This window comes from Helianthus annuus, chromosome 2 (assembly GCF_002127325.2).
Source record: "Helianthus annuus cultivar XRQ/B chromosome 2, HanXRQr2.0-SUNRISE, whole genome shotgun sequence".
NCBI classification, from domain to species: domain Eukaryota; kingdom Viridiplantae; phylum Streptophyta; class Magnoliopsida; order Asterales; family Asteraceae; genus Helianthus; species Helianthus annuus.
This window is the reverse complement of record NC_035434.2, coordinates 59,349,836-59,364,315: the sequence shown is the minus strand read 5'-3', so window position 1 is coordinate 59,364,315 and position 14,480 is coordinate 59,349,836. Positions and strand designations below refer to the sequence as shown.

Here is a 14,480-nt window from a genome sequence, read left to right as displayed (position 1 = left end):
TAGAGGGTTGAGCACGAGGCTGTGTCGGTGCAACACGGGGCCGTGTCGAGCTCCCCAGTAACAGGGATTCGGAAAACAATTACTGTATCTCCAAGCACGGGGCCGTGGTGAAACTTCTAACCAACGTTCTTTGGTGTTTTTATTGCAGGACTTGGAACCCAGGCGCCACACCTGATCTTTCTACATAGTGTATGAGCTCCAGTTCCAGCAGAGACATAAAAGAACCGCTAGAAAAACTTGAGCGCTTTCTAAGAAAAAGACTTAAAGCTAAAAGCCAAGAGAAAGTTTTGGGGGACCCACTTCCAATGGCGGATCAACGTACCCTCATGGATTACCTACGGCCCACTGTAGGTAATCTCGGCGCCGCTATCAATGCACCGAATGTCGAGGCCAACAACTTCGAACTTCGGCCGCATTTGATACAGATGCTCCAAAACTCCGCAACCTTCCATGGGCTTGCGGACGAAGATCCCCATTTACATATTACTAATTTCTTGGAAATATGTGATACCTTTCGGATCAATGGAGCATCAAATGACGCCATCCGCCTTCGAATGTTTCCATTTTCATTAAACGACCGAGCTAAGGCTTGGCTTAATACCCTCCCAGTTGGCTCGGTAAACACTTGGGATGAACTAGCCCAAAAGTTTTTATATAAGTATTTACCTCCTGCTAAAACGACTAAATTAATGACTGAAATTAATACATACTCACAAGAAGATGGGGAATCCTTATATGAAACTTGGGAAAGGTTCAAGGATCTACTAAGAAAGTATCCTCATCATGGTCTTGCGGTTTGGTAACAAGTATCCACTTTCTACAATGGATTGTTGCCACACACAAGATAAACACTTGATTCTAGCTCCGGGGGACTTTTAGGTAACCGTCGCCCAAATGAAATATATAATCAAATCGAGGAAATTGCTCAAAACAATTTCCAGTGGCACACTCCCCGAGGCAATAAATCTATTGCCCCGGGCGCCCATAAGGTTGACGAAAACACTTCTTTACAAGCTAAAATCGAGGCCCTTTCTTCAAAAATCAAAAAGTTAGAAATGGCAAAAACGGCCTCGGTTATGGCATGTGAGGGGTGTGGTGGGCCACATGAAAATTGGAGTTGTATGAAAGAAATGGATAACCAAACAGAAACGGTAAACTACATTAATAGTAGACCTAGGCCGTCGGGTCCTCCAACGGGTACCTACAACCAAGGGTAGCGTAACCACCGTAACCTTGGTTGGAGAGAACTCGGCAATAGTAGTAGCCAACAAAATCTAAACCAACGATCAAACTTTCAACAACCAAGAAACGAGTCACAAAATTTCACTCAACAACAAGGGGGACTAGAGAGGCTTGAAGATACCGTATCTCGCCTCATCTCTAACACCGAAAAGAAAAACTCGGATCGATTTCAACAACTGGAATCGAACTTTAGAAAGCAACAAGCTAGTATTCAAAACATTGAAAAACAAATAAATCAACTAGCTCAAAATTTCTCCGAGAGACCACAAGGCGCGTTACCAAGCAATACAGAAACCAACCCAAAGGCGCAAGTACATCTCATCACCTTGAGAAACCGTACCGTGGGTCCCGAGGAGGCTCCATCACCTCCTATTGAAAAGAGCCTATCTAGCCAAACCACAACCCCACTAACGCCACGACAAGAGACGGCTCCTCCACCAAATCAAGAGCCCACCAAGAATTCTCCGGTTCCGTACCCCGGACGGTTAATTTGCCAAAAGACCGACGAGCAATTCACAAAATTCGTAAATTTACTAAAACAATTGCATGTTAATATTCCATTTGTTGAAGTCCTAACCCAAATGCCTAAATATTCAAAATTTATGAGGGACTTCCTCACTCATAAAAGGAAAATTGAGTTATTGCAATTAGTTAATTTAAGCGAAGAATGCTCCGCCTTGCAACTCAGCAAACTCCCGCAAAAGAAGATCGATCCCGGAAGCTTCACTGTCCCTTGTTCGATTGGGGAATCTCCCATTCGCAATTCACTAGCCTACCTCGGGGCTAGCATCAACCTCATGCCCGCATCAATGTTCAACCGACTCGGCCTAGGAAAAATAAGCCCTACAAAAATGAGCATAGAACTCGCCGATAGGTCCGTCAAATATCCACAAGGTGTCGCTGAAAATCTATTGGTCAAAGTCGGCGAATCCGTCTTCCCAGCCGACTTTGTCATACTAGATATGGAGGAAGATACCGAAGTACCACTCATCCTAGGAAGGCCATTCCTAGCTACGGCCCATGCAGTAGTAGACATGAATGGTGGAACACTAACATTGAGGGTTGGGGACAAGGAAATGAAGTTCGGAGTTGGCAAAATAGTAGAAGATGATGACCCGGTCAATTACATGAAAGTCATAGACTCAAGTTTGGATGATGCTCTCCGACGATGCAACATGGGATGCAAAACATCCCACTTGGGTAACATATGACTGGCTTTGGGTCTAGCCAAGGACCCTTATAAACGTGGCGCACCACAGAGGCATTCCGAGAAACTATCCTTAGTTTAGTTAGATTAACTTTTTATGCTTTCTAGTTTAGTTTTAATTTTCAAGAATAAAACACACTCGGGATGGTGAAGGATACCAAGGGAAACTTAAACCAGCACCCCATGCATAAAAGCAGAGCCTCCCGACAGTTTTTCTTCGTTGCAGCAAGTTCAGCACGGGCCGTGCTCACCAAACACGGCCCGTGCTGAACAATCAGTAGAAAATGCCTAGTTCAGGTAACTGGACACGGGGCATGTTCGCTGAACACGCCCCCGTGCCCAGGCTTCTGTTTCTTTTTAATGATTTCTGTTACTGACAACCTGAACACGGGGCCGTGCCTGGACACCACGGGCCCGTGTCCATACGCCCAGTAACATTAAATTATGTTTTTAAACACACTTTTACACATTTAATCAACCTAAAAACTTATTTTTGGGACATATTGAGGACAATGTGTAATTTAAGTGTGGGGGGATGCTAAAACCTTGAATTTTGCAAGTCCTAATCACAAGCCTTACACAAAACTCTATTGGAACCGCTAATAACCCCAAATTTTTTCAAAAAAAATTCATTTTTTTACTTGTCTCGTTTAATTTGAGAATTACAATTTTGAAAAAGGTTATATTTTTACAAATTTACAACCGATAGTGTCGTGATAAAAAGAACCAACATAAGAAAATTATGAAATGACATCACAAATCTAGTTAAAATTTGATTATATATACTTGATCACATAAAAACTCATTCCCACAAAAAGTGAGTTTTGAGCCTTTATTGAGCATACAAATACACATCTTTAAACTAAATGCTCATTTTTTGTTTCTTGTGTGAATAGCCGCTTGGTTTCTTACAACTCTAGAACTTGCCACGACGATTCATTCCCGGTCCTTACCAACTTAAACCCAAGTAAGTAAATGATGGAGGCATTAGGACTAACCCTTTTTCTTTCAACACCATTATTTTTCGTTTTTTTACCACCTTCCCAAAATCTCCCTAGTTAACCCCTTTGAGCCTTAACCTTTTCATTTCTTAACCCACAAAACAAACACCCTTTTACCCACCAAAACCTTTTTTTTTCATTTTAAACCCCTTATTTTAGTAAAAAGCTCGGTTTTTCATATGACATTCCTTATAAAAAAATGATGAAGCCAAGAAATAAAATAAAAAAGTTCATCAAAAAGAACTTTGTTTGAAGAATTGCTTCATTAAAGTAAAAAAGTTATGGAAAAAATAAAAAGTCTTACAAAAACCGACGCTTTTTATGCCTTTCGCCCTTTTCTACTAACCACTAACCCAACCACCTGCCTTTAACCCAAGCCTACCCTTTCCCAAAGTCCTCTTGATAATTACAAAGGTTTATAGTTAAAAAGGAGGAGGATTGATTGCTTGGCAAGCATATGGTAGAAGTAAGTTACATGCCGCTCTCGAGTGTTTCACAAAAATAGATCTTCGGCCGAGTGTTAAGTGATCTCCCGTGAGGTATGTGAACTTGTATATAAATAGAATTTTAAAGAGGCATGTTATGACCAAATAAATAATTTCTCTTATGTAATGTTCTAAATAAATCATGACGAATAGGATTGTAAATAACATAAAAATAAAACATAATAAAAAAATCTTGGATTCCCGACACTCTATGACAAGCCCAAAAACCTTCTCTTCTACCTATTCCATTTGGGAGTGTAAAGCCACATTATACAGAGTTTTGCTTGAGGACAAGCAAAGATTCAAGCGTAGGGGTATTTGATGTGTGTGTAGGATCGGGGAATCAATCTAAACGAGTCGATCAGAAGAGTTCTAGACCAAATCAGAGGCGGAATTCATTGATTTGATCTTCATTCAGCTTGATATACACTTAGAAGTAGATTAATTGTCGATTGTATTGATTTCACAACGTTACACGAGCTGGCGACACTTCGGCAGAGCTTCGCTACCGGAATCAGAAAGTTGCAAATGACAACCAAGACTCTCCTATTTATAGGAAACCCACATCGCACGAACCGGACATGTCCAGGTCACACGACCTGGTGCCAGGTCGCACGAACTGATCAGTTTGCACGAACTGGTCAGTTCAGACCTATTTCCCGTTTCTCTCGAACACCGTGTCTTGGTTTATCTATTCTATTACATGACTCGATACAAGATGAAGTCAACAGACATATGCACTAACAAACTCCCCCTTGGATGATGACGAGTCTTCAGTGTGTCGAGTCTTCAGTCTTGATCAGTCTTCACGCTCTTTCCAAAGTATCTTTCTCTGTAAGCATCCTCATCAATCTCTATTTTCTTCTATTAGAATCTCAACCTGGCTCTATTCTCTCTCTAATTCTCTTTATCAGGTCTCTTGATTCCTTAAGTTCTTCAGCATCAGCAGCTTTATCTCGAGCTTTGTTCTAGAATCTGAGACTGGCTCTTACATCTTCAGACTCCCCTTTACTAACAAACTCCTCCTTAAGTTGTTCTGGGATCACAGTCTGGAATCTACTATCTACAGGCTTTCACATGTTTAGAAACGTCTCCTGGATTTCCGTAGCAATAAGATCAGAAACCTGGCTTTAATCTGCATACGCGGAAAATCATCAGGAGTTGAAACCTAGCTCTTTCAAAGCTTTTTACCTACACATACTCTACCCAAAAGTAACTTTCACAATTTTTTTTAAAATTTAACAATTTTAATCTCTGCTTAACCACTTGTATTCGTAATACTCAAAATTTGGTTTCAAATTAATGATCCATTTAATCTTTTCAGAATCATTTCTCTTTTCAAACAAACTCTCCCAACCTGTTGTCCATCATATTTAGCACTCGGAATTTTGAAAATCAACTTTTCAACATCAATTGTCGAAAATAAGATGAAATAAAATCTTTTTGATTTTTCAAAAATTTTATGCTAAAACACATTCTTTTTGGATTTTGTCTTAAATGAAAAACAATAAAGAAATATTTACAAACAATATTTTTGTGAGTTTGTGTAAGAGGACCATATCAGTTTTTTGAGACGTATCACTAACACCGTTGACCTTTTTAGACTTTAAGTTTTAAACAAATTCACTTCTGATTGTTAGTATTGTTGTCCACTAAACTTCTATACAAGGTTTAATCGTTTCGAGATACAAATTAGTGTTTTAAGGACTTAAACTTATTCGCGTGTCCCACCTCAGAATATACTCCCGTATCAAAATTCCCTAGATTCAGTCTTACAGGCGAGTATACCAATCTGATATATGTATCTGGGTTAGTGCGAGACCTTGAGAGCTCAGGTATGAACTTCCGTTCAGTCAAAGAGATGAAGACTCGACTTTCGGTGTGTTCCCTTTAGGTAATCTTTTCTTCAACTGCAATTGATTCATATCTTTCGATATTTTTTCAATTTTTATGCAGAGGGTAAGCTTTTTAAAGCGCGTAAAGTATTATATGAAGTCTAGGCCATTGCTTCCGCAATATCAGAAGACTAGGTATAATACCCCAGATATCAAACAGTATAAAGACCTAGTATCTCAGAATCAGGCAATCTCTCAAACAAGATTTCGGGGGTTACCCATATATCCGAGAGATGTTCCCCACGAGATAAGTAAGTATTGATATTTAGGTTTGTATCTCAAATTCAATCTACTAGTCGTGCGAAGTCTACTGGCACATCATCAGTAAGACTTGTTTAAAAACATTTTGACTTTCCATTTCTTTAGCATGTTGTGATAGTCCACTGATGTACTATCATTTTCTCTTTTTCACAACAAATCTCATTTTTGATTTTTCAATGTTTTTGACTTTTTTAGATTTTATCATGTTTTTGGATTCTTCAAATTTTCAAAATTTCTAAATTTTTTACCCCCCCTAAAATCAAAAATATGTTTCGATTTTTGATTTTCAAGGAAAATCTGAAAAATAAACGCAATAAACTGTACAAATAAACTGACAAACTGATGTAAATTGCTTCAATTCTCCATTTGGCTTAAACAATCAGAACTCCCTGTGACAACAAACTATGTTCCCATTATGATTTCAAAACACTTAAGTTTGTTTTAATCAAAATGGTTTTTTCGGAAAATTAGTTTTGTTGATTTCACATATCATGGGGTTTCATCACATTGTTTTTTCCAACCACTTGTAAAAACTTAACATTTGTAGGTTTTTCACAAAAACATTTTTCAAGAAAGATGCCGATTCATGCTCCACGATTACCAACTTGGAAGCTCCGGTAAGTCAGGATTTTTAAGCATGGAATACAGACACCCAAGCCTGACCAGCTTTGGGTGCATCTGAGTTATTTTCACTCGGTGGGTAAATTCTCCTCTTTGATTCATAAAATTCTTTTACCCCTTTTTCCTTACCATCGACCATTCTTCCAAAAATTTGTTTCACTTTGCCATTAAACGCTTTTTCGACATCGAGTTCCTCCTTTCCAGAATAGAATTGATTCGAAATCTCTACCTTTCCAACTTTTTGTTTAAAATTTTCAGTCCGCAATGGTGGAAAGTTTGCATCATCCATTGGTGGAACTGAATTTTCTCTTTTTAGTTCAACTGGTGGCTCCTCTGACTTTGACGAGTCAGATTCATCGCCAGATTTAACATCTGATTTCTTAACAACCCACTTGTGGTTGTTCAGATTCACTTTTCTTTTGTAAAACCTTTTAGAACTCTCACCAACTTCAAATGTAGAATTTTTAAACACTTTGAATTTGTCTGTTGGTGGTTCATTTTTATCAACAACTTTTTCTTTGAGTTTAGAACACACTCCCTGTTGTGTGTTGGTTACCTTTGGACAGTTCCAGGCGATGTGACCTACTTTTTTGCATCGGTAACAGGTTATTGTCTCCTTTTTCTGATTAGCTTCATTCTTTTCATGTTTCTGTTTTTCTGCAAGAAACACTTTGTTCGATTGCTTTCAGAATGAGCTCTTTTTCTCTTCTTCAGAACTTGCCCCTAAAACAAATACTGTATTTGTTTTAGAACTTTTATCATTATTATTATTATCAACATCAAAACCCAAGCCCTTCTTTTTGAAATTGCTTTTATGATTCGATTTCTTTTGATGTCCTGGACCGAAACCTTTCTTCTTGTTTAAACGTTGTTGAACTCTAGAAGTATATTTAGGTTTTGAAAATCCTATTTTATCTTTTATTTTTGAAAACCTTATTTCTATCAATTTAAAAACTTTTTAATATTTTCAATTTTCACATTTTTAATTGGAAATTCCTCATCAGAATATAATTTGTCTGAATCATTCAAAGTATAAGCTATTTTGAATGTTTCATCATTCAAATTATTTTTTGACATCATAAAATCTTTATTGTAAACCCTTTTGACCGATGATTTCGAACTGTCAACTGATGAACTTGAGCTCTCAGATTCAGACTTTGAATATGACTCCTCATCCTTATCCAACACCTGATAGACCACTTTCTTTATTAACTCAGACTCATGATCAGTGTCAGACGATGTGAATGTGACGTCAATGTTGTCTGGTAACTCATCAGTTGTTTCAGACTTTAACTTTATATTGACTGCCTTTTTGAGTTGTTCCGAATTTGGTTTTCTGGGAGAATAACCTTACCATATCGGAGGCAGACGCCTTTTATAATTTGTACTTTGTTTCTTACCAGTATCCGTATCTTCCGACTTCTTATCTTGAAAAGCTTCAAAACCTGCTACTGTCGGACAGATTCTATCAATCAAGTAATCAGAACTTGAATAACTCATTAGCAATCGTCTGATTCTTTCATTCTCAATCTTTTCAGTCTCTAATTCTTGCTGCAACTTTGCACACTAATCAATATAATGATTGATGGCCTTCTGCTTAGACATCATCATTGCATTCATCATTGTCAAAGCATCTTCTCTTTCTGAGTTTGTCTTTTCCAACTGATTGACTGTTCTGTTCAACTACTATCAATTGATGATTGATCAAAGACTGGTGTCTTTTCTGAACTATCTTCTGAAGAAACAGACTCTCCATCTTGACTTTTCTCATCCTTTGCAAACACATCCATCCATTCTTTCATCAACTCTGGCTCTTGAATGATCTGTGCAACAAACGCTCTAAACTTTGAATTACTTTCAGCTGGAATATATTTGTCCCAGCTAAATCCCTCTGGCAATCTTCCATCTTCTTGATCTGCAGGCATAGTAATACAAGCTTTCTTCTTTCCATCTTCAATCGGAATAGCACAGGATGATGACGGTTGTTGAGCTACCTGATGATATATTGCTTTCCGATAATAATCATTGTTCCCGAAAGGATTCTGAGCTCCACCTGCTTCTCGGTTGGTACATTCCCTCTTGAAATGTCCTTTTTCCCTGCACCAAAAACAAGTAACTTTAGGCTTATCAAAACCTAAAGTAGAAACATTAACATCACGTAAGTCATCTCTTCCAGTAATCTGCTTAAATTTCTCAGCTCTCCTTAACACACTTGCTAAACACCACTTAATATCCATTAACTCCAATTCCTCAGCATCAATCGTAATCCTCTTTTGTTAACATAGGATTTCCGATTCTTCTAGCAACCAAACTCTCACATGATTCTAACACGGTAACTAGTAATGCCATATGACCTTTAGCGACTTCTTCAGAGAAATTCTGACCGTTCTGAAGATGCAACGCGATGTTGCATTGTAGCACATGACCATTACCATTGTTTGAGCTTTGAGACTGATAATTTGAAGTTGAAACATTAGGATTAAAACTCGGATATGAAGAAAATCCATTGTTGTTGATTGAGCTTTGATTGAGTGATCCGGATGAGTTTTCTGCACTGAAAGCGGTTTGGATCTTTAGAATTGCTTCAACATTTTGAACATTACCTTTGAATTACATCTTGATATCTTGTTGACCACTTGAATTGTTCATTCTAGCGATCTTTTGTTGTTCAAGATCTTGTCCTTCAAGCTTTTCAATGAATTGAGCAATTGTCAATCTATCATACTCTCCGGTATTCTTCAAAATCATAATATATGTACCCCATTCTTTATGAGGTAAAGCATCTGCTAATTTTTCAACCCATTCCTCACGATCTTTAGTGATATCCAACCGTGACATTGAACGCACTAGATAACAATATCTTTTGATAAGAGTCTTTGTAGTTTCACCCGGCAAACTTAAGAACAATTCAAATTCTTTCTTTAATAGTGACTTTTTATTCTTGATCATCTCCGTACTTCCTTCGAATTTTGTATGAAGTGCTTCCCAAATCGAACGTGCATTATCATCATGTTGAAGTAATATGAAAATGTCTTCTTTCACAGCTTGTTGAAGTATTCTTGATCATCTCTTTTTTCGTAAATTCAGAAATATTCTTTATAACTCCCACATTATTACGAGGTCGAACATACTTTGTTTCAATACACTCCCAAGACCTTAGATGATTTGCTTGAACCCAATTTTCGAAATGTTCTTGCCAACTGTAATATTCTTCAATGCTCATCAGCTTTGGGGGTTTCTACAACATTCCTGTTTCATTTTCCATGTTTACGTTCTGAGCAACGGTAACAGGAGTACCCGGGGCAGTAGCAAATGCATTATAAAATTCGTTATCCATGTTTCGGTATTGAGATTTCACAAAAACAGTCTTTTCAAACGAACTGGAGTTTTCAAACGATCTGGAAATATTTAAACCGTGCGAACTAGTGAACTTCAAACGACCTGAATGTTCTTAACCTTCTTCGTACGACCTGGATTACAATTCCGAACGATCTGGATTACAATCACACGACTTGGACTACCTCGCACGACCTGGAACACTTCGTGCGAACTGGTTCAAACGACCTAAGCTAATTTCAAGCGAACTGACGGTTTTCCACATGGTCTGATCCAAACCGTACGACCTGAAGCAAATTTTCAAATGACCTGACAGAATTAAAATGACCTGGAGCTCCTCGTTCGATCTGGAGTTTAATTTCACACGATCTGAAGAGTTTTTAAACGATTTGAACAGTTTTTCACGCGGTTTGGTCAATTTTATCAAGTTTTAGGTTGATTTGGATTCTGATTTGTTCACGGATTGATTAAAACTGTGTTTTACTTGTTATATGTCAAAATCAGATCATTTTATCCATAAAAACTAGGTAAATTTGATGAAGAAGTGTAGAAGAATGAGTAGAAATCAGATTTTATCCATGAAAACAAGCTAAAATGGTAAGAACTCTTCCTCCTGAGCTCTGATACCACTTGTAGGATCGGGGAATCGATCTAAACGAGTCGATCAGAAGAGTTCTAGACCAAATTAGAGGCGGAATTCATTGATTTGATCTTCATTCAGCTTGATATACACTTTGAAGTAGATTAATTGTCGATTGTATTGATTTCACAACGTTATACGAGCTGGCGACACTTCGGCAGAGCTTCGCTACCGGAATCAGAAAGTTGTAAATAACAACCAAGACTCTCCTATTTATAGGAAACCCACATCGCACGAACCGGACATGTCCAGGTCGCACGACCTGGTGCCAGGTCGCATGAACTGATCAGTTCGCACGAACTGGTCAGTTCAGACCCATTTCCCGTTTCTCTCGAACACCGTGTCTTGGTTTATCTATTCTATTACATGACTCGATACAAGGCGAAGTCAACAGACATACGCACTAATATAAATTACAACAAATGTGGCATAAAACTAACCCTTTTTTAGTAATAATGTTGGAAAAAGTATGTTTTTATCTTCCTTTTGTATTTTCAGGATTAAGTGAGCTCAAATGAACAAAAGAAGCAAAAAGACAGCTAAATCTAACATAAATACAAGAAAAGGAATAAACGTGGCATGCCCGACCCCTTGACAGCATCCTCCCAAGCAAGAACAAGAGAACAGAAAGCTGAACACGCCCCGTGCTCAATGAACACGGGGGCGTGCCCCAAGTGTCTGCAGAAAAGACAAAGTTGTAGAAGCTTCTATCACCCACCACGGGGGCGTGCCCAGCGGACAGGGGGTCGTGGTCAACTATAAGATTCGCAGAATCTAGGCAAATCTTGATAGTACAAATACGCTTCTACACATGGGGTCGTGCCCAACGGACACGGAGGCGTGGTCAACTAATGCAGACAAACTACATTTAATGAAGAAAGAGAAGATGGATGGACACAGGGCTGCGCCCAATAGACACGGGGCCGTGTTCGGGCATCTATGCAGGCTATAAATAGGGGTGCTTGGCTAACTTGCAAATCATCCCTTGGCAAACCACCTCTCTCACACTTCACCCACCCACCACCACCATCACAACCCACATCCACCACCATCATCCATCATAGAGTGTGTGTAGTAGTCTCGGGATCCAAGATTGATAGTAAGAGTTCTTGACAATCAAAGGCCATGTTTGCCCAAGTCTCTTACATCACTTGGTGAAGACAAGCATTTAGTGTAATACTTTTTATTTTTAATCTTTTCGCACTTTTTATTTGGTTATGTATTAATGACTTTAATAACTTGTTTCTTATGTTGATGATGAGTCTTCCTTATCATTTGCCTATGGTGTCTTGGCATTATTTTACTGTCTATATAAAATTAAAAATTTACACCATTCATATCTCCGCGGTCTATATGGAGATATGTTGGCTACCTGGTCGGGGGTTAAGGGAATGGTTTGGTAAGAGTCTTTCCTTGTTCAGTGTATAGATACTGCAAGGACCTGGGTCAAGCTTAGTAGGACCTCCTTCAATACCCACTGGTATTGGATGACGGGGGTTAGAATTTCTTGATCCCCTCATATGTATTAAAACATTAACCCGGCTACTTAGGATTGTATCCCTGCTGACTCAAACTACTTAGCCGAGGGTAACGTCACCTTCAAAAGAGGGGCCTCCCACATTACGCATTAATAACTTAATTAATTATCTTTTAATAATCCAACCCTTTAGGATTGTATCCTTGTTGACTCAAACTACTGGGTTGAGGGTAACATCACCTTCAAAAGAGGGACCTACTACAATAACTAAGATAATCTCTTAAAAAGTGCAAAAGTGTGGAAATAATCAAAGGTTACACTAAAGGCGAGTCGGATCCAAGTGATTCATCTTATGTATCTGTTTTTATTTTATTTTTATTTTTAGCATTTTAGTTTTTATTTTCTAGTTTAAAACCTTTTTTCTAAACTTTTGATTTGATTAGACGTTGAGGATAAACCGGTATTAAAAGCTCCTGTGTCCTTAGACGACCTCGGTATCTTACCAACGCTATACTACGCACACGATGGGTGCACTTGCCTATATGTGTGTTTGGTGTTAGTAAATATCGGGTTTTATAAATTTAAAACTTGACTAAAGTGGTTAAAAAGGGCTAAAAATATACAAAAAAATATATTACACCACACACGCATCACTTTATGCACTTTTGGGTGTTACATACGTTACTTATTCTAAATCACAATCTACAAACGACGCAAACACCATTTAAACGCTGACCATTATTGCATGCTACGTGTTATTTGATGAAAGCTTGTATGTTATGTTAACATAGTGATTGTTGCCTGACACCTTAGCAACGATAGTACTATAGTTTGGACTCAGCACTTGTCGTGGACAGGGGTTGTTAAGGGCTTTACTTCACGTGTCCCAGTGGGTATATGTGTTGCGCATTCTACAACTCGCAGTCACGTCTGTGCATATTTCTCTGTCGATAACCTACTTGCCTTCCCTTTGTACATGTTACATGCTGGTTATGCGTAAACGATTTCGAACTCTATTATTATTATCAAACTTGTATGCTCACCTTTACACTATGTGTATTGACCTCTATTTTAACGTATGTGACGGGTGCTTAGGATGTTGTGCGTACCTGCTTTTGTGGAATCAAGTAGGGAGAAGTCTCAAAACAAACAAAAACAAATTATCTATTTGAATCTGAGTGGTCGAAACAAAACTATTGTCTTTGATTTGTCAGTAATAACTATGCTACTTGTTATGTCATGGTATGGGACGTGATGCTTAAATAATTGGTAATCGTAGTTGTTATGGAACTACTGGACAATCTGTTTCGCTCAGTGCCGCGCCCCGATGTTTCCGCCATCGGTTGGGGTGTGACACCAGCGAACAAAGGTTATGTGGAGCCCTATGCTGACAAATGTAATTAATGAAGGAAGAGAAAAGGATGGCCACGGGGGCGTGTCCGCTGGACACAGGGTCGGGCTTTTGTTCAAGCAATAAATAGGGTGCTTGGATCACTTCAAATGCATCCCTTGGCAAACCACTTCTCTCCCACTTTGCCACCACTACACCACCAACACCCACCACCATCATCCATCATCCACCTTTAGAGTGTGTAGTAGTGTCAGGATCCAAGATTGTTCGTAAGAGTTCTTGTCAATCAAAGTCCATGTTTGGCTAAGTCTCTTACATCACTTGGTGAAGACAAGTCTTTTATGTATTACTTTTGATTTTCAATCTTTCGGCACTTTTTATTTGGTTTTGTATTAATGACTTTAATAACTAGTTTCTTATGTTGAAGGTGAATCTTCTTTATCATTTGTCCGTGGTGTCTTGGCATTACTTTATTGTCTATATAAAGTAAAAGATTTACACCATTCATATCTCTACGGTCTATATAGAGGTATGTTGGCAACCTGGTCGGGGGTTAAGGGAATGGTTTAGTAAGGTTCTTGCCTTCTTCAGTGTATAGATCATGCAAGGACCTGCGTCAATCTTACTAGGACCTCCTTCAATACCTATTGGTATTGGATGGCGGGGGTGCAAATGGCTTGACCCCTCATATGTAAACTACTATTAATACATTAAACCGGCTACTTGGGATTGTATCCCTGATGACTCAAACCACTTAGCCGAGGGTAACGTCACCTTCAAAAGAGGGGCCTGCCACTTTTCGCATTAATAACTCAATTAATTATCTTTCAATATTTCGACCCTTTGGGATTGTATCCTTGCTGACTCAAACCACTGGGTTGAGGGTAACGTCACCTTCAAAAGAGGGGCCCTACTACTATAACTAAGATAATCTCTTAAAAAGTCCGAAAGTGAAAAAATCATC

At 38.6% G+C, this 14,480-nt stretch overlaps 1 non-coding gene across 1 annotated transcript; it reads right to left on the bottom strand.

Annotated features, from left to right (window-relative positions):
* Positions 1 to 683: 683 nt before the first annotated feature.
* On the bottom strand, positions 684 to 790 carry LOC118489803. Its single transcript, XR_004887817.1, has one exon. It is a non-coding gene; the product is annotated as a small nucleolar RNA R71 (small nucleolar RNA).
* Between the last annotated feature and the right edge of the window lie 13,690 nt (positions 791 to 14,480).